Genomic DNA, 14,809 nt, shown 5'->3' with positions numbered 1-14,809 from the left:
TGCAACTAATAAAACCATAATTGCGATTGTGAAGCAATTATCGAGATTTTAAAGGTTTTGACATTGCATTACAATTTGTAGTTGCAGACATTTTTTAAAACCTTACTTAAAAGAAGTTTGAAAGATGAATACATCTTAAATAAAATTCATTTGTTGCTTTGTGTTATTATAGTATCAACTATCTCGAGAGAAACTCCGAGCAGAATTTGAAGTATATTAATGGAAAAAAGACCTTGTAAGTCGTCTTATGCATGCATATATATTAAAATTTTGAACAATTATGGTGATGCGAAACGAGAAAGATAAGACTAGTATATATATATATAAGGAGGGATCCATTTATTTCAAGAGTAAGTCTATATATACTTACTTCATTCAATAACTCATATTTTACATCAAATTTAACTATCCAGCCGTTGAATTAATGAAATGAAGTATCAAATGATTTTCAAATTTTTTAAAAATTTGTTAACTTGATCTATATATTAAGAACTTTAAATTCAACAGTTGGATTATTGAAATTTGATATAGAACATGGGTTATTGAACGGAGTAAGTCTAATTACTCCTAGAGTAAACAGATCCATCCTTTATATGATTATGCATTGATTTAAATTAATGAAATGAAGTATCAAATGATTTTCAAATTTTCTAAAAATTTACATACTTGATTTATGCATTAAGAACTTTAAATTCAACGGTTAGATCATTGAAATTTGATGTAGAACATGAATTATTAAACAGAATAAATCTAGGTACACAAGAGTAAACGAATCCCTCCTCTATATGATTATGCATTGATTTGAATTAATGAAATGAAGTATCAAATGATTTTTAATTTTTCTAAAAATTTGCAGATTTGATCTATGCATTAAGAACTTGAGATTGAACGGTTGGATCGTTGAAATTTGATGTAGAACATGAGTTATTGAACGAAGTAAGTCTAAGAAGACTTAGTCCTGGAGTTATTAATCTAAGGGTTATATTTTAACCCTCTCATCTCTCATAATAAATTCTCTCTCACTTGATATGCTCCATATATATATATATATATATATATATATATATATAGAGAGAGAGAGAGAGAGAGAGAGAGGAGGAGGAGGACTCTAAGAGTAAATTAACCAAAATTTACTTTTTTCAATAAATCATGTTCTACATCAAATTTCAACGATTCAATCGTTAAATTTAAAGTTTTTAATGCATAGATCAAGTCTGCAAATTTTAAAAAATTTTGAAACCATTTGATATTTTGTTTTATTAATTTAAATTAATGGATAATTATAAAAATATTTTATATGTTGATTTGAATTAATTAATGAAACGAAGTATCAAATAGTTTTCAATTTTTTTAAAAATTTGTAAATTTAATATATGCATGAAGAACTTTAAATTCAACGATTGAATTGTTAAAATTTTTATGTAGAACATAAGTTATTGAAAAGAATAAATCTATGTAGACTTACTCCTAGAGTAAACGGATATTTCCTCTCTTTCTCAAGGATCCGTTTACTCCGGGAGACGTTTGGTAAGGAAGAAGTTTTTCATATTCAGTAATCATTATTTATGGGAATTACAAATCCAGAGAATATGATTCCTAGGAATAACTAAAATATGTTTTGTTATTCATAAAAATTCCTGAGAATATTCATATAGGATTTCTGGGAATTAAAGATTTTCATATTTGGTTATACTACTATATTCTTGGGAATATAAATATGTCTTACAAAAATATCCTTTATCAAAATAACTTATTAGATATATTTATTTACTCAAATTTGATTACAAATATAACATTAAAATATTTTTAAAATTCAAAAATTTATAGTTAAAATTATTTAAATACAGAATTTAACAAAAATAAATAAAGAAAGAAAAATGCTACATAATAATTAAGAAGAATAAAAAAATATATATTTTATTTCATTCAGATAAATAAATTAAAAAAAATTGAACCAATAGCATTAAATTATAGAAACAAAATAAACTTTAATAATATTATTAAAATTGACAATGTCAAGAAATAATGAAATACATGAAAGAGAGAGAAATAAATATATGAGAGGGAGAGAGGGAGGAAGAGGGAGACAGAGATGGAGAGAGAGGGAGGAAGAGGGAGACAGAGATGGAGAGGGAGAGAGGAAGAGAAGGGGAGTGAGAGTGAAAGAGTGAGAAAGAGAAATAGAAGAGGAGAAAGAGAGAGATATAGAGAGAGACTGAGAGAGAGTGAGGAAGAAAGGGGGAGTGAGAGTTAGAGAGAAAGAGAAAAAAAATAGAAGGGGAGAGAGAAAGAGAGAGATTTTCTATTTTAGAAAATGATACTATATCTATAATCATTTTATATATATTAAATTTTTTCCCTAACTCGAGAAAGTTGGATTCCCACCCCGTCATGGGAATATTTTTGTGAAAAAGTGGGATAAAAATGGTTCCCGAAAAATCACATTCCTAGGAATCTCTTTTTTTTCTTCAAATAACTACCAAACATAGGAAACTAAAATTCTCATTTTAAGATTTTCAAGAATGTAAAAATATTATACATACCAAACACCCCTAAGAATAAATCTACCTAGACTTACTCCGTTTAATAACTCATATTTTATATCAAATTTCAACGATCAAATCGTTGAATTTAAAGTTCTTAATGCATAGATCAAGTCTAAAAAAAATTTAAAAATTTGAAAATTATTTGATACTTTATTTCATTAATTCAAATCAACGTATAAAATGATTTTGTGATTATTCATCAATTTGAATTAATACAATGAAATATCAAATTATTTTCAAAATTTTAAAAATTTATAGATTTGATTTATGTATTAAAAATTTTAAATTCAATGGTTGAATCATTAAAATTTGATGAACAACATGAGTTATTGAACGGAGTAAATCTAGGTAGATTTACTCCTAAAGTAAACGAATCTCTCCTTATATTATATATATATATATATATATATATATATAAATATAAGAGTTATGTGTTTTTAGAAATATTAGAAATGTAAGATAAATGTTGTTAATATGTTTTGTAACATTATATACTTTTAAATATATGAGGAACAAGAAAGATAAGACTAGCATTTGAATATGTATTATCATGAGTAGATATTGTTAATATATTTTTTGCAACATTTTATTAAATGTAAGATAAAGGATTTGTTACTAACTACAACATTTTTTATATTAGGCAACGATTTTTTAGGCAACGCCTAAAAAATGTTCTCGAAATATGAAATAGGCAACAATTTTGTAAACTGTTGGCACTTTGTTTAACAACAATCATAAAACCGTTCCCAAAAGTACATATAGGCAACACTTGATCAAAGCGTGCACTATTCTCTTTTCAATATTTACAAAACTGTTCCTAAAATATGAAACAAGCAACAAATTTCTAATCGTGGCCACTTCTCTGCCCAACAGTTTAAAAATCGTTCTTAAAATTGATATTAGGCAACAATTTATAAATTATTGCTTATTTTATATCATGCAACACAATAAAAAATGTTTCTAAAATATATTATTAACCATGTTTATTATTAAAATGGAAAGTTTATTTCTTTAAAGTTAATAGGCAACACTTATAAACGTTGCTTAATGATTATACTGGCCCTTTTGTATTCCTGGGAAATATTAATTAAAAAAAATTAAACTTCTCCCTATCTTTAATTCCGAAAATATTAATTCGCGGGAAACAGAAAGACTTCTCGTCTCCTAAAAACCAAAAATAGAATCCCTAAAATTTTCCCAATACGTATGCTTGCTTCTCTGTGTCATCTTTCTCATCACGTTGAGCTAGCTGTTCTACGCTTGTTATTACTAGGCGCCTCTCAGGTATGATTCTCACCTTTTATCTATTTCTCTTTGTTTGTGCTCTCAGGTATGATTCTAACCTTTTATCTGTTTCTCTTTATGTGTGATTGCTGTTATTTTTATCTCTCTCATTCAATGAGGCTGTAGATTATGTGATGTTGTGCGTTGAGTGTGTGGGTTATGGGGTTCACAAGTGTACGTGTGTGTGTGTGTACGATTATAGGTTTATGGCTATATGGGTTATATGGGTTATGGGTTCATTGCGATTATGGGTTATGGGTTCATTGCGATTATGAGTTATGGGTTCCGTTTGGGTATGTAAGAGGGTTTAGAGTAGGTGTGTCAAGAAAAAATTCGAACCGGGACCTCAAAACTATTTTCACAAATTTCAAGCATTTTTGCAATTCATGCATCACTATTTATTTCCGACCGTTTATGTACATCACAATAAATTCAACATCTTGTATTATGGTGTGAGAGGCCTTTCCTTCTGAGTAGCACAGAAGAGGTGAATTGTTTATGTGTCATTATACTTTTACTAATTACCATGCTTAGAATATATGAATACTACCTCACAATTACACCTTCCCTTTCTAGATTTCACATCAATTCAAACCTTTTCTTGTACAATTCAAATTCCCCATTTATTACTGTGTTAGTTTTCATGAGGAAAATAGCGTATGTTCATTATTCACATAGAGAAAGAGGCGTGAGCCCACGTGGATGTGGAGAGAACTAATATTGTGACAAATGGAAGTTTGATTTGGATTTTGCTTTATACTTAATCTATCAAATATGAGACACCTGCACTTCCTTATTATACATTAGAAACCAAACACAAGAGGATACTTATTCAATGCCATGGAACTTCCAGTACTAAATTCCAAACCCAACATTTTCCTGCAATTCACTTCTCATCATTTTAGAAACACAATCCATCTTCCAATACTTTAATACTTCGATTGTTTGATGTAGCTCGTATAATGAAAGAAAAAAATTGTCTTCATTTAAATTAATTATGTTAGGAATGTAACAATTTGGCACATATATGAATGAATGAAGAAGGTACAATGATCAAGTTTATATCTTATTGTGTCAAAAGGTACCAAGACAGAATTGAATGCTCAATCAAACTAGGCCTAGGGACTATTTCTAACACTAGAATGGTGCAGACAATGTGGTGATTTACTTTAATATGTTACAGGTTTGGTGGTTAAACTTTTTTTTGAATTTCTAATATAACATTAATTCTTTAGTGATGGCATTTAAGTGAGAAAGACAAATTGATAGAAATTGATAAGTTGAGTAAAGGTGACGTGAATTTGAGTTTTGTTCTTGAATATTCAACTCCATGATTGTATCACATAAACTTCCATGCATCATATTTCTAACCATGATTAAGAGCATTTTCTTTTATGATTTTAACAAAATTAGTAATCATTTTTTTTTCTTGTCTTTTTTCTATGCTACTTGTATGATGTTCTTAAAACCAAAAATCTGGATTAAACATAAGTTTTTTTCTTAAAAGATATACACGTACTATGGTGGTGGCTAAGGTGGAACCATAAGAAACCTTTACAACTAACATAGTCTTTAAAGAAATTTTAGGAATATACTGTTTTAACATATTTTATAGATAGATTAGAGATTTATAAGGTTCTTTTATTTTATTGGACAGACAAATGGTAGTAGTAGAATTATTAGGCTGTTTTATATATGCAAATGGATTGATACCCAGACAAATTTTATGTTTTGTAATTGAGCCTATGTTGAGCTTTTATATATGTGTGTTTCTATAATTGTCTTGTCTCCAAGTTAGCCTAACTCAAATTAGGCTATGAATAACTTAGACTTAAATATTAAATAAGTCATCAAATCAAGATTTTATTCCTTCATCTGCTAAATATGTTTAATTTGTGGTTTTACTTTATAGATGGATCAAACTTTCTTACTAACCACCCTAAGTTGGTGCTTTCTTGTTTGAGGTTGTGTTTTGTTGCCATATTTCACATTTTTCATTTATATACTTCCTTTGAATTTAAATATAAATAATAAAACATTAGACTGAAATAGAATTTGAATCCTTTTATCCTTATTATCAACTTAAAAGTGAATAGGAAAACAAGAAAGAAAATTTTTTTATCAGAACAATGGTACAACATGCCAAACTATAAAATTCTAAAATCTTAATTATGAAAAGCTTAGTGTCTTAGCTTTCTAACAAAATTAACCCCATGCTATTTGGAGATCTAAAGGTCAAGTTATGCAATAGTTACTAGTTGGTGTCTAAGGTTGAATGTGAAATCTGTTACAACAAGGACTAAACTGTTTTAAAACAAAAACTGGTACTGCATGCCAAAATATAAAATTCTAAAATTATAATCATGAAAATCTTAGTGTCTTAGATTTCTAACAAAATTAACCCCATGCTATTTGGAGACCTAGAGCTCAAGTTATGAAGTAGTTACTCTTTGGTGTCTAAGAGAAGATGTGTATTCTGTTATAGCAAGGATTGACTTGTTTTAAAATAAAAATTGGTACTGCATGTCAAACTATAAAATTCTCAATTTTTAATTATGAAAATCTTAGTTTCTTAGCTTTCTAACAAAATTAACCCTATACTATTTGGATATCTAGAGCTCAAGTTATGCAGTAATTATTGTTTGGTGTCTAAGAGAGGATGTGTACTCTGTTACAGCAAGGATTGACCTATTTTAAAATAAAAACGGCTACTGCATCAAATTATAAAATTATAAAATTATAATTATGAAAAGCTTATTGTCTTAGCTTTCTAACAAAATTAACCCCATGCTATTTAGAGATCTAAAGATCAAGTTATGCAGTATTTACTATTTGGTGTCTTAGAGAGGATGTGTAAACTATTACAACAAGAATTGACCAGTTTTAAAATAAAATATGGTACTGCATGTCAAAATTTAAAATTCTAAAATTTTAATTATGGAAAGTTTAGTGTCTTAGGTTTCTAACAAAATTATTAACCCCATGTTTTTTGCAGACCTAGAGCTCAAGTTATGCAGCAGTTACTCTTTGGTGTCTAACAGAGGATGTGTACTCTGTTACAGCAAGGATTTACTTGTTTTTAAATAAAAATCGGTGCTGCATGTCAAACTATAAAATTCTAAAATTTTAATTATGAAAAGCCTAGTGTCTTAGCTTTCTAAAAAAATTAACCTCATGCTATTTGGAGATCTAAAGCTAAAGTTATGCAATAGTTACTAGTTGGTGTCCAAGATTGAATGACCAAGCTTTGGATAATATAATGGAGAATGCTATAAGCAATGACAATAGTGTAGCACCTCCTTCTTCTACCTCAACCCATAGTCCTGGTCATGATTGTCGCAACCCAAAAATTTCCGATCTTGCGACCTATGGTTTAGACATCCTTTTAAAGATCTCATCAATTAAGGAATGCCCAAACACCAGACTAATCCTTAATTAATGGTTTTGAAAATAGGTTCATGGAGTCGCCACCAATATTTTACTCAAAACATTGGAAAAAGAAAAGGTTTTTAAAAGTCCAATAATGGCCTTGATAACCAGAATTGGGTTCGGGGGTCGGTTACGTGTAGGGAAGGTATTAAGCACCCCTACAACGCCCTTAATCGGTACCCTATGACGAAGTTTAACATTATAAATAATAATAATATAAATATTAAATCCCCTTTTATTGATGACTATTTACATGCTTGAAATTTAAATTGAACAATTGACTCTAAAATATCTACATGATTATTTTTATTATAACAATGTAAAATAAAAGAAAAGAAAGATAAAACAAGAGATTGATGAGTAATACCTCGTAACAAGCTTTATTGGATCTTCAACTATGGGGATTTTAGGTACTTTGTGGCAACCTTTCACACTACAATAAGCCTCACAAAACTCAAGAAGTACAATAGGAGAGAGAGAGAGAGAAAAAAGGGAGAAATTTTGAGCTCTATGGAGCTTTGGACGAAATTTTGAAGGTCCCCTCAACTGCTGGCCGAGATTCTCTATTTATAGGCATCAGATGTGGGCCGGAACGGCCCGTTCTGGATTCGGAACGGCCCGTTCCAGATCCGAACGTTATGCAGTACATTTGCACCCTAGAACGGCCCGTTCTGAAACCAGAACGGCCCGTTCCGGGGAACCAGAACAGCCTGTTCTGATTTCAGAACGGTCGTTCTGGGGTACAGATTTTAAGCCCCCTTGATTGGTTCGGAACGGGCCGTTCTGGTCTAGAACGGCCCGTTCCAACCTATATTTTTTTAGGCTTTTTAGAAGCCCAGAACGGCCCGTTCTGATTGAGAACGGCCCGTTCCGGACTTGGGAACGGCCCGTTCCGGGCCACTAAAAAGTTGGTTTGGGCCTTTGGGCCCTCTGATGTCCTATCTTGTTATTTGTATGCCCTCCGGACGAAATTGGGTGTCTACAGCTGCCCCTCTTTACTTGTCCTTTGGAATAGCTGTGTTGTTTTTCCAAAGGCAAGTAAAGACGTAGACATTTCGTCCGGGTCTTCTTCCCGTCTCTGTGTTGGTGCTTCTGCGTTGCTTCCCTTGGACAGGTGTATTTGCTCGTATCCTCACCCTTTAGAGCAGTTGAGCATTGATTGCGTACTCAAGGTTGATAAACTGTACACCTGATCTTCATTCTTCGAGTAGAAGCTCCATTGTTTCTCTTGTGATAATGTGTTCCTTTATTTGTTGCTTGTTGAAGAGGGAGTATATTATCAGCTTAGCCTCTCCAGGCTGGACTGATATTTAGGGCTTCAGCCGGCCCACAGGTGGGAGCTCGATGACAATCCCGATTTTGACTTTGAAGAACTCGGCGGTACCCTCATTGTCATTCACTGATTTGAGAGGCTCGACGGCGGCTCTCGATCAAGTTGTGCTGATTTTTAAGGCTTCAACGGACCTATGGTGGGAGCTCGACGGCGGTCCCGATTTTGACTTTGAGGAACTCGGCGGTACCCTCGTTGTCGTAGTATTTTCGTAGCCTCTGCAGGCCGTAGTATTTTCGTAGCCTCTCCAGGCCATAGTATTTTCGTAGCCTCTGCAGGCCGTAGTATTTTCGTAGCCTCTCCAGGCCGTAGTATTTTCGTAGCCTCTACAGGCCGTAGTATTTTTGTAGCCTCTTTAGGCCGTAATATTTTCGTAGCCTCTCCAGGCCGTAGTATTTTCGTAGTCTCTACAGGCCGTAGTATTTTTGTAGCCTCTTCAGGCCGTAGTATTTTCGTAGCCTCTTCAGGCCGTAGTATTTTTGTAGCCTCTCCAGGCCGTAGTATTTTCGTAGCCTCTTCAGGCCGTAGTATTTTCGTAGCCTCTTCAGGCCGTAGTATTTTCGTAGCCTCTTCAGGCCGTAGTATTTTTGTAGCCTCTTCAGGCCGTAGTATTTTCGTAGCCTCTTCAGGCCGTAGTATTTTCGTAGCCTCTTCAGGCCGTAGTATTTTCATAGCCTCTCCAGGCCGTCTGCTGGTGTTGATGATGTGATTGCCCCTTGACGAGGATTGTTGATAAGTGGTGCCCTTGTGGTGGTGGGCAAAGGAGTAGATGGTTGACAGAGATTCTGGTGTTGCCCCTGCCATGTGAGTATTGTGATGCCTCTCCAGGCGAAATGCTGAGTCCTTTTGATTCATTGATTGTTGTGGAATAAAAGACTGCCCCTAAGTGGATGGGCAGGAGATGTTTGTTGTGCCCCTGTGTTGGTGGGCAGGGAAGTGGATGGCTGGCGGGGATTCCAGTGTTGCCCCTACCACGTGAGTATTGTGATGCCTCTCCAGGCGCCAATGTGGCCCCTACCACTTGAGTATTGTTATGCCTCTCCAGGCGCTGCTTGTGATAGATTTTTTTTTGAAGTTCATTTTTGTTTAGCTTCGGCTCTTTCATGTTTGAAGCTTTCCTTTTTCTGCTATTTTTATAAATGCTTTGACTTTTTTCAACATGTATGAAGCTTGCCTTTCAGTTTTCAGCTCGGGATGCTACTTTGTCCTAACTTTTGCCTAGGTTACTTGAGATGTGTTCCCTAGCGGACATTTTCTTTTGATCCTTACTTTTGCCTAGGCTACCCTTTTTGTTTGTGAGTCTCCTAGCGGACCTTGTCCTAATTTTTGCGCAGCCCCCTTAGTAGGTTTCCTGCCAGGCTTTTGTCTTTGCAGCATTTGTGATCATCTTTCATTCATTCATTAAAGGGGGATGCCCCTTGCACTGATTTCATTTGGACTTTTATCCACAAGTCATGCCCAATTTGATTGATCTTTATGTGTTTTTTTTTATTGCGTATTAAGCCATTGTTTCTGACGACGTCCTTATTTCAAATGTACTTGTTCATTTAAGGTTTGATGACGAGGCTTAGAGTAGATAAAAGGGAGAAGAGAAATGAAGTAGAAAAGTGTATGGCATTAAAATATAATTGTCAATTTACACGTGCCCATTTAATGTAGCTTGAGGGCCCGGGCATGCCCCAATTTCGTGATTCGTACACAAAGGAAAAGAAGGAGGTTGCCCCTTAGAGAGGCTTAGGTCATCTAACTGTAGAGCTAGTCCTTCACTTGCTTGGATGTGGCGCTTCAGAAGATTTTGTGTAGAGGGAGGGCCTTTGGCTTCTTCTCTCATGAAGGTTTTCTCAACCCATATCTTTCCTGAGATGTAGGAAGAGGTAGAAGCGATGATAGAGCTTTCTATGAAATCTCGAGAGGAACGTTCAAGCTGTCTCTCAATTTTCAGCTCGAAGAGACAGTGTTTTTTTTTTTGTTTTTTTATTTTTTATTTTTATTTTTTTGCCTAGAACGCCCTTTGCGGGTTTTCATTCTAGCAGCTTCTTAACAAGCAATGCTTCTCTCTTGTTGAAATCACCTTTCGAGAAAGCTCTAATCGTTTTGCCTCAGTGTTTGAGAGATTCGTCATCCTCAGGTTCTTACAACTCGTTAGGAGTGTGGGTTCGTCCATCCCTATTTCGCCTAGATTTCACGATTGCACGACACGGCTTTGTCCTCTTAGGGCATCTTCATGATTTACCCTAAACTCTTTATGCACGGTTTGCTTCCATTACTTCCGACTAACGCACATAGGTTAATTTCCCTTTTTATTCTCATTTATTCTTTTTCAAGGAGGGATATGCTCTAAATGAATGTAATGCAGAATGTATAAAAAGTTGAGAATAATAAATATCAGTCTCATTGATTTATTTATATGTGAATGCTCAAATAGATTTTGACAGTATTAAGTGAGAGTCTATATTAGATTCTAAGAAGACTTACTTTAAAAAACATATCAAAGCAAGTGCCCCACTATAGTATTTTTTAAAATCGATTTGGGCTTTTCTTTAGAGCACAGGTACTGTCGTATATTAGAGCATTCACTTCTCTTAACTTTCTATACATACTGCAACCTAATCCTCCTTAGCTAATAAAATAAAATGAATGAAATTAATGAGCTAATCTAGAATGCATGTCATCTTTTTTTTTGCCTAATCTTTATCATGTTTCTATTATCTAAAAGGGAATGATGCATGGTAAATAAGAGACTTCTTTTATTGATTTTTTTTTTTACAAAAAGGAAACTATCTATATGATGTTAATGGAATGCTGACCTAAGAATGTACGAAGGGGTATAAAATTTTTATTATTATTTTTATTATTTTATTATTATCTATTTCCTCATTTTAAAATTCCAATTCACTCTTATTAGAAGAAATAGTACAAACAAATGCACACACACATGCTCAATCAATGTACACCCACGAACGATTGTGTTCAAATCCTTGGTCTGTGGTCCCTGTCAAGAAAAGTGTGTTGTATAGGACGGTTCTAATCTCACTGGTCTTTAAGGCCCCCAAGGTGCCCCCATTACAGGGACCCAGTATCTCTGTCGCCGTCACCTGGCAAACTCTAAGGTCTGTCACAGTATTTCAGGCTAGAGTAACCGGTTATCACCTTGAGTGTGATTTCCGACAAGGCTCGCAGGCTCTAAGGCCAAACTTGGGCCGGTCGTACGTCAACCACTCCCTATGGTTAATACCCTCATGCCCCCGGGTGTAGGGGGAACTGTTGTGTGCAAAGATTTGTGTACAATTTTATTTCAAATAGATGCGGAATTTAAATAAGCAAACAGATATCAAAGCCAAACAAAGAAAACAAACAAGGTAAAGGGGAAAAATATTTAAATTATTATTTTTTATTTTATTAACTTCATCAATTAAATGGGCCTGACCCTCTTTAAACTTCCCCAGTGGAGTCGTCATCTGTCGCAACCCGAAAATTTCCGATCTTGCGACCTATGGTTTAGACATCCTTTTAAAGATCTCATCAATTAAGGAATGCCCAAACACCAGACTAATCCTTAATTAATGGTTTTGAAAATAGGTTCATGGAGTCGCCACCAATATTTTACTCAAAACATTGGAAAAAGAAAAGGTTTTTAAAAGTCCAATAATGGCCTTGATAACCAGAATTGGGTTCGGGGGTCGGTTACGTGTAGGGAAGGTATTAAGCACCCCTACAACGCCCTTAATCGGTACCCTATGACGAAGTTTAACATTATAAATAATAATAATATAAATATTAAATCCCCTTTTATTGATGACTATTTACATGCTTGAAATTTAAATTGAACAATTGACTCTAAAATATCTACATGATTATTTTTATTATAACAATGTAAAATAAAAGAAAAGAAAGATAAAACAAGAGATTGATGAGTAATACCTCGTAACAAGCTTTATTGGATCTTCAACTATGGGGATTTTAGGTGCTTTGTGGCAACCTTTCACACTACAATAAGCCTCACAAAACTCAAGAAGTACAATAGGAGAGAGAGAGAGAAAAAAAAAAGGGAGAAATTTCGAGCTCTATGGGGCTTTGGACGAAATTTTGAAGGTCCCCTCAACTGCTGGCCGAGATTCTCTACTTATAGGCATCAGATGTGGGCCGGAACGGCCCGTTCTGGATTCGGAACGGCCCGTTCCAGATCCGAACGTTATGCAGTACATTTGCACCCTAGAACGGCCCGTTCTGAAACCAGAACGGCCCGTTCCGGGGAACCAGAACAGCCTGTTCTGATTTCAGAACGGTCGTTCTGGGGTACAGATTTTAAGCCCCCTTGATTGGTTCGGAACGGCCCGTTCTGGTCTAGAACGGCCCGTTCCAACCTATATTTTTTTAGGCTTTTTAGAAGCCCAGAACGGCCCGTTCTGATTGAGAACGGCCCGTTCCGGACTTGGGAACGGCCCGTTCCGGGCCACTAAAAAATTGGTTTGGGCCTTTGGGCCCTCTGATGTCCTATCTTGTTATTTGTATGCCCTCCGGACGAAATTGGGTGTCTACAATGATAAGGTATAATTTATGCCTTTGTCAAGTTCTAAATTATATTTTAATTCATTTCATTTGCATATATTAAATCAGTTATGAAAGTTTTCTTGTGTATAACTAGCTTTAACTTATGTTAATTGTTGGAGATTGATTGGGGATTAACTCTGTAAGTTTTCTAAGTGAAAAAATATATTTATATGCAGGAAAGACTTGATGATGAAGATCAACCTTATGATGATGAAGAGACTGAATGATGTTACTTACATGGATGGATGACTAGCTATGCATAATATTCCTAGATGACACTTTATTTTGAAATTTAGAAATTTTATGTAAACTTTGACATCTTTGGATGATTTTATTTGGAGTTTTATGCTTTTGAATTGTCATATACTTGGAACTAATTAATGCAGGTAAATTTTACATGTGTTTGGATTTCATTTTATAATTTGTTTTATTATTTTTTAAGGATGAAATCAATTCTTTATTATTATATATATATGATTTCACATGATAAAGTAAAATTTAATATATATATATATATATATATATATATATATATATATATTACATTCATAACCATTTAAAAATAGCATATGGTGAAGATTATTACTTAAATAATAGTGTGTTATTACCAATATTATAAGTCAATATAAAAATAACCATTACACGTTTATTTATACAACATTTACAAAATTGTAGCTTAAATTTAGTCTAAATTGTTGTCTATATTATCTCATAGACAACCTTTAAAAAAGATTCCCTAAAGTCACTAGCAACGGTCATAAAAGTATTGCCTATAAAAAATGACTACATTTCTAAAACCGTTCTTTAAAAATTTATAGTGTTGCCTTAAATAAGTAAAAAAACCTTGCCAATGAAGATCATGAAAACCGTTCCAGGAAGTTTAGGTAACAGTTTTTTGACATCGTGGGCATAGGCCAAAAAATCGTTGCATATTGGAATAGGCAACGGTTGATAAATCCACGCTTGAGAAACCGTTGCCAAACCGTTCCCTAAACTTTTAGGAATGATTTTTTGGTTTTCAACAACGATTTTTTATTGTTGTCATAGACAACAAATGTTGTAGTAAAGACTTTTAAGAACATTTTTACATATTAACGAAGACATTTTAAAAATATTATCAAAGTGGTATATTTTGTAACATTTTAATAATGTCATTAAATTTTAGTAAACTTTATAAAATGAAAATAATTCGTTTTAATAAAGATGTTATTGTCATCTATATATTTTATGACTTTAGTTTACGAGCCCTTTAAGTTTGAAAATATTTTAATAATATTGTTAAATTTTTGTAAACTTTATAAAATGGTAATAGATAGTATTAATATAAATGGTATATATTGCTATCTATATATTTTATCACTCTAGTTTACAATTACTTTAAAATTGAAAACATTTGAAGTTACCTACCACCAAATCTATATCTATATCAAATGTCAAAGTTGATTTATCTTAAATTTCACTATATTAATGTGTCATTCTTTTACTCGATGTAAAATTTTAATTTTGAAAAAAAATAAATACTAAAGAAGCATATTTCTTATGTGTCATTCCTCAATGTGGGACTTTAATTTTGTGAAATAATTAGAAAGAATAATACTGAGATAATTAAAAAAATATTATTCTATCCATAATAACATTTTCTTAAAAAAAATATTACAATAATCTATTA

At 33.2% G+C, this 14,809-nt stretch overlaps 1 long non-coding RNA gene across 1 annotated transcript; it reads left to right on the top strand.

Moving 5' to 3' along the window:
* Nucleotides 1-3,449: 3,449 nt before the first annotated feature.
* LOC114917036 (uncharacterized) lies at nt 3,450-13,538 on the top strand. The gene is made up of 2 exons (XR_003805765.2): nt 3,450-3,830; nt 13,317-13,538. It is a non-coding gene; the product is annotated as an uncharacterized LOC114917036 (long non-coding RNA).
* Nucleotides 13,539-14,809: the final 1,271 nt, after the last annotated feature.

This window comes from Cajanus cajan, chromosome 3 (genome assembly GCF_000230855.2).
Source record: "Cajanus cajan strain Asha chromosome 3, NIPB_CcT2T_4, whole genome shotgun sequence".
Taxonomy (NCBI): domain Eukaryota; kingdom Viridiplantae; phylum Streptophyta; class Magnoliopsida; order Fabales; family Fabaceae; genus Cajanus; species Cajanus cajan.
This window is presented reverse-complemented; position numbering and strand designations above follow the sequence as displayed.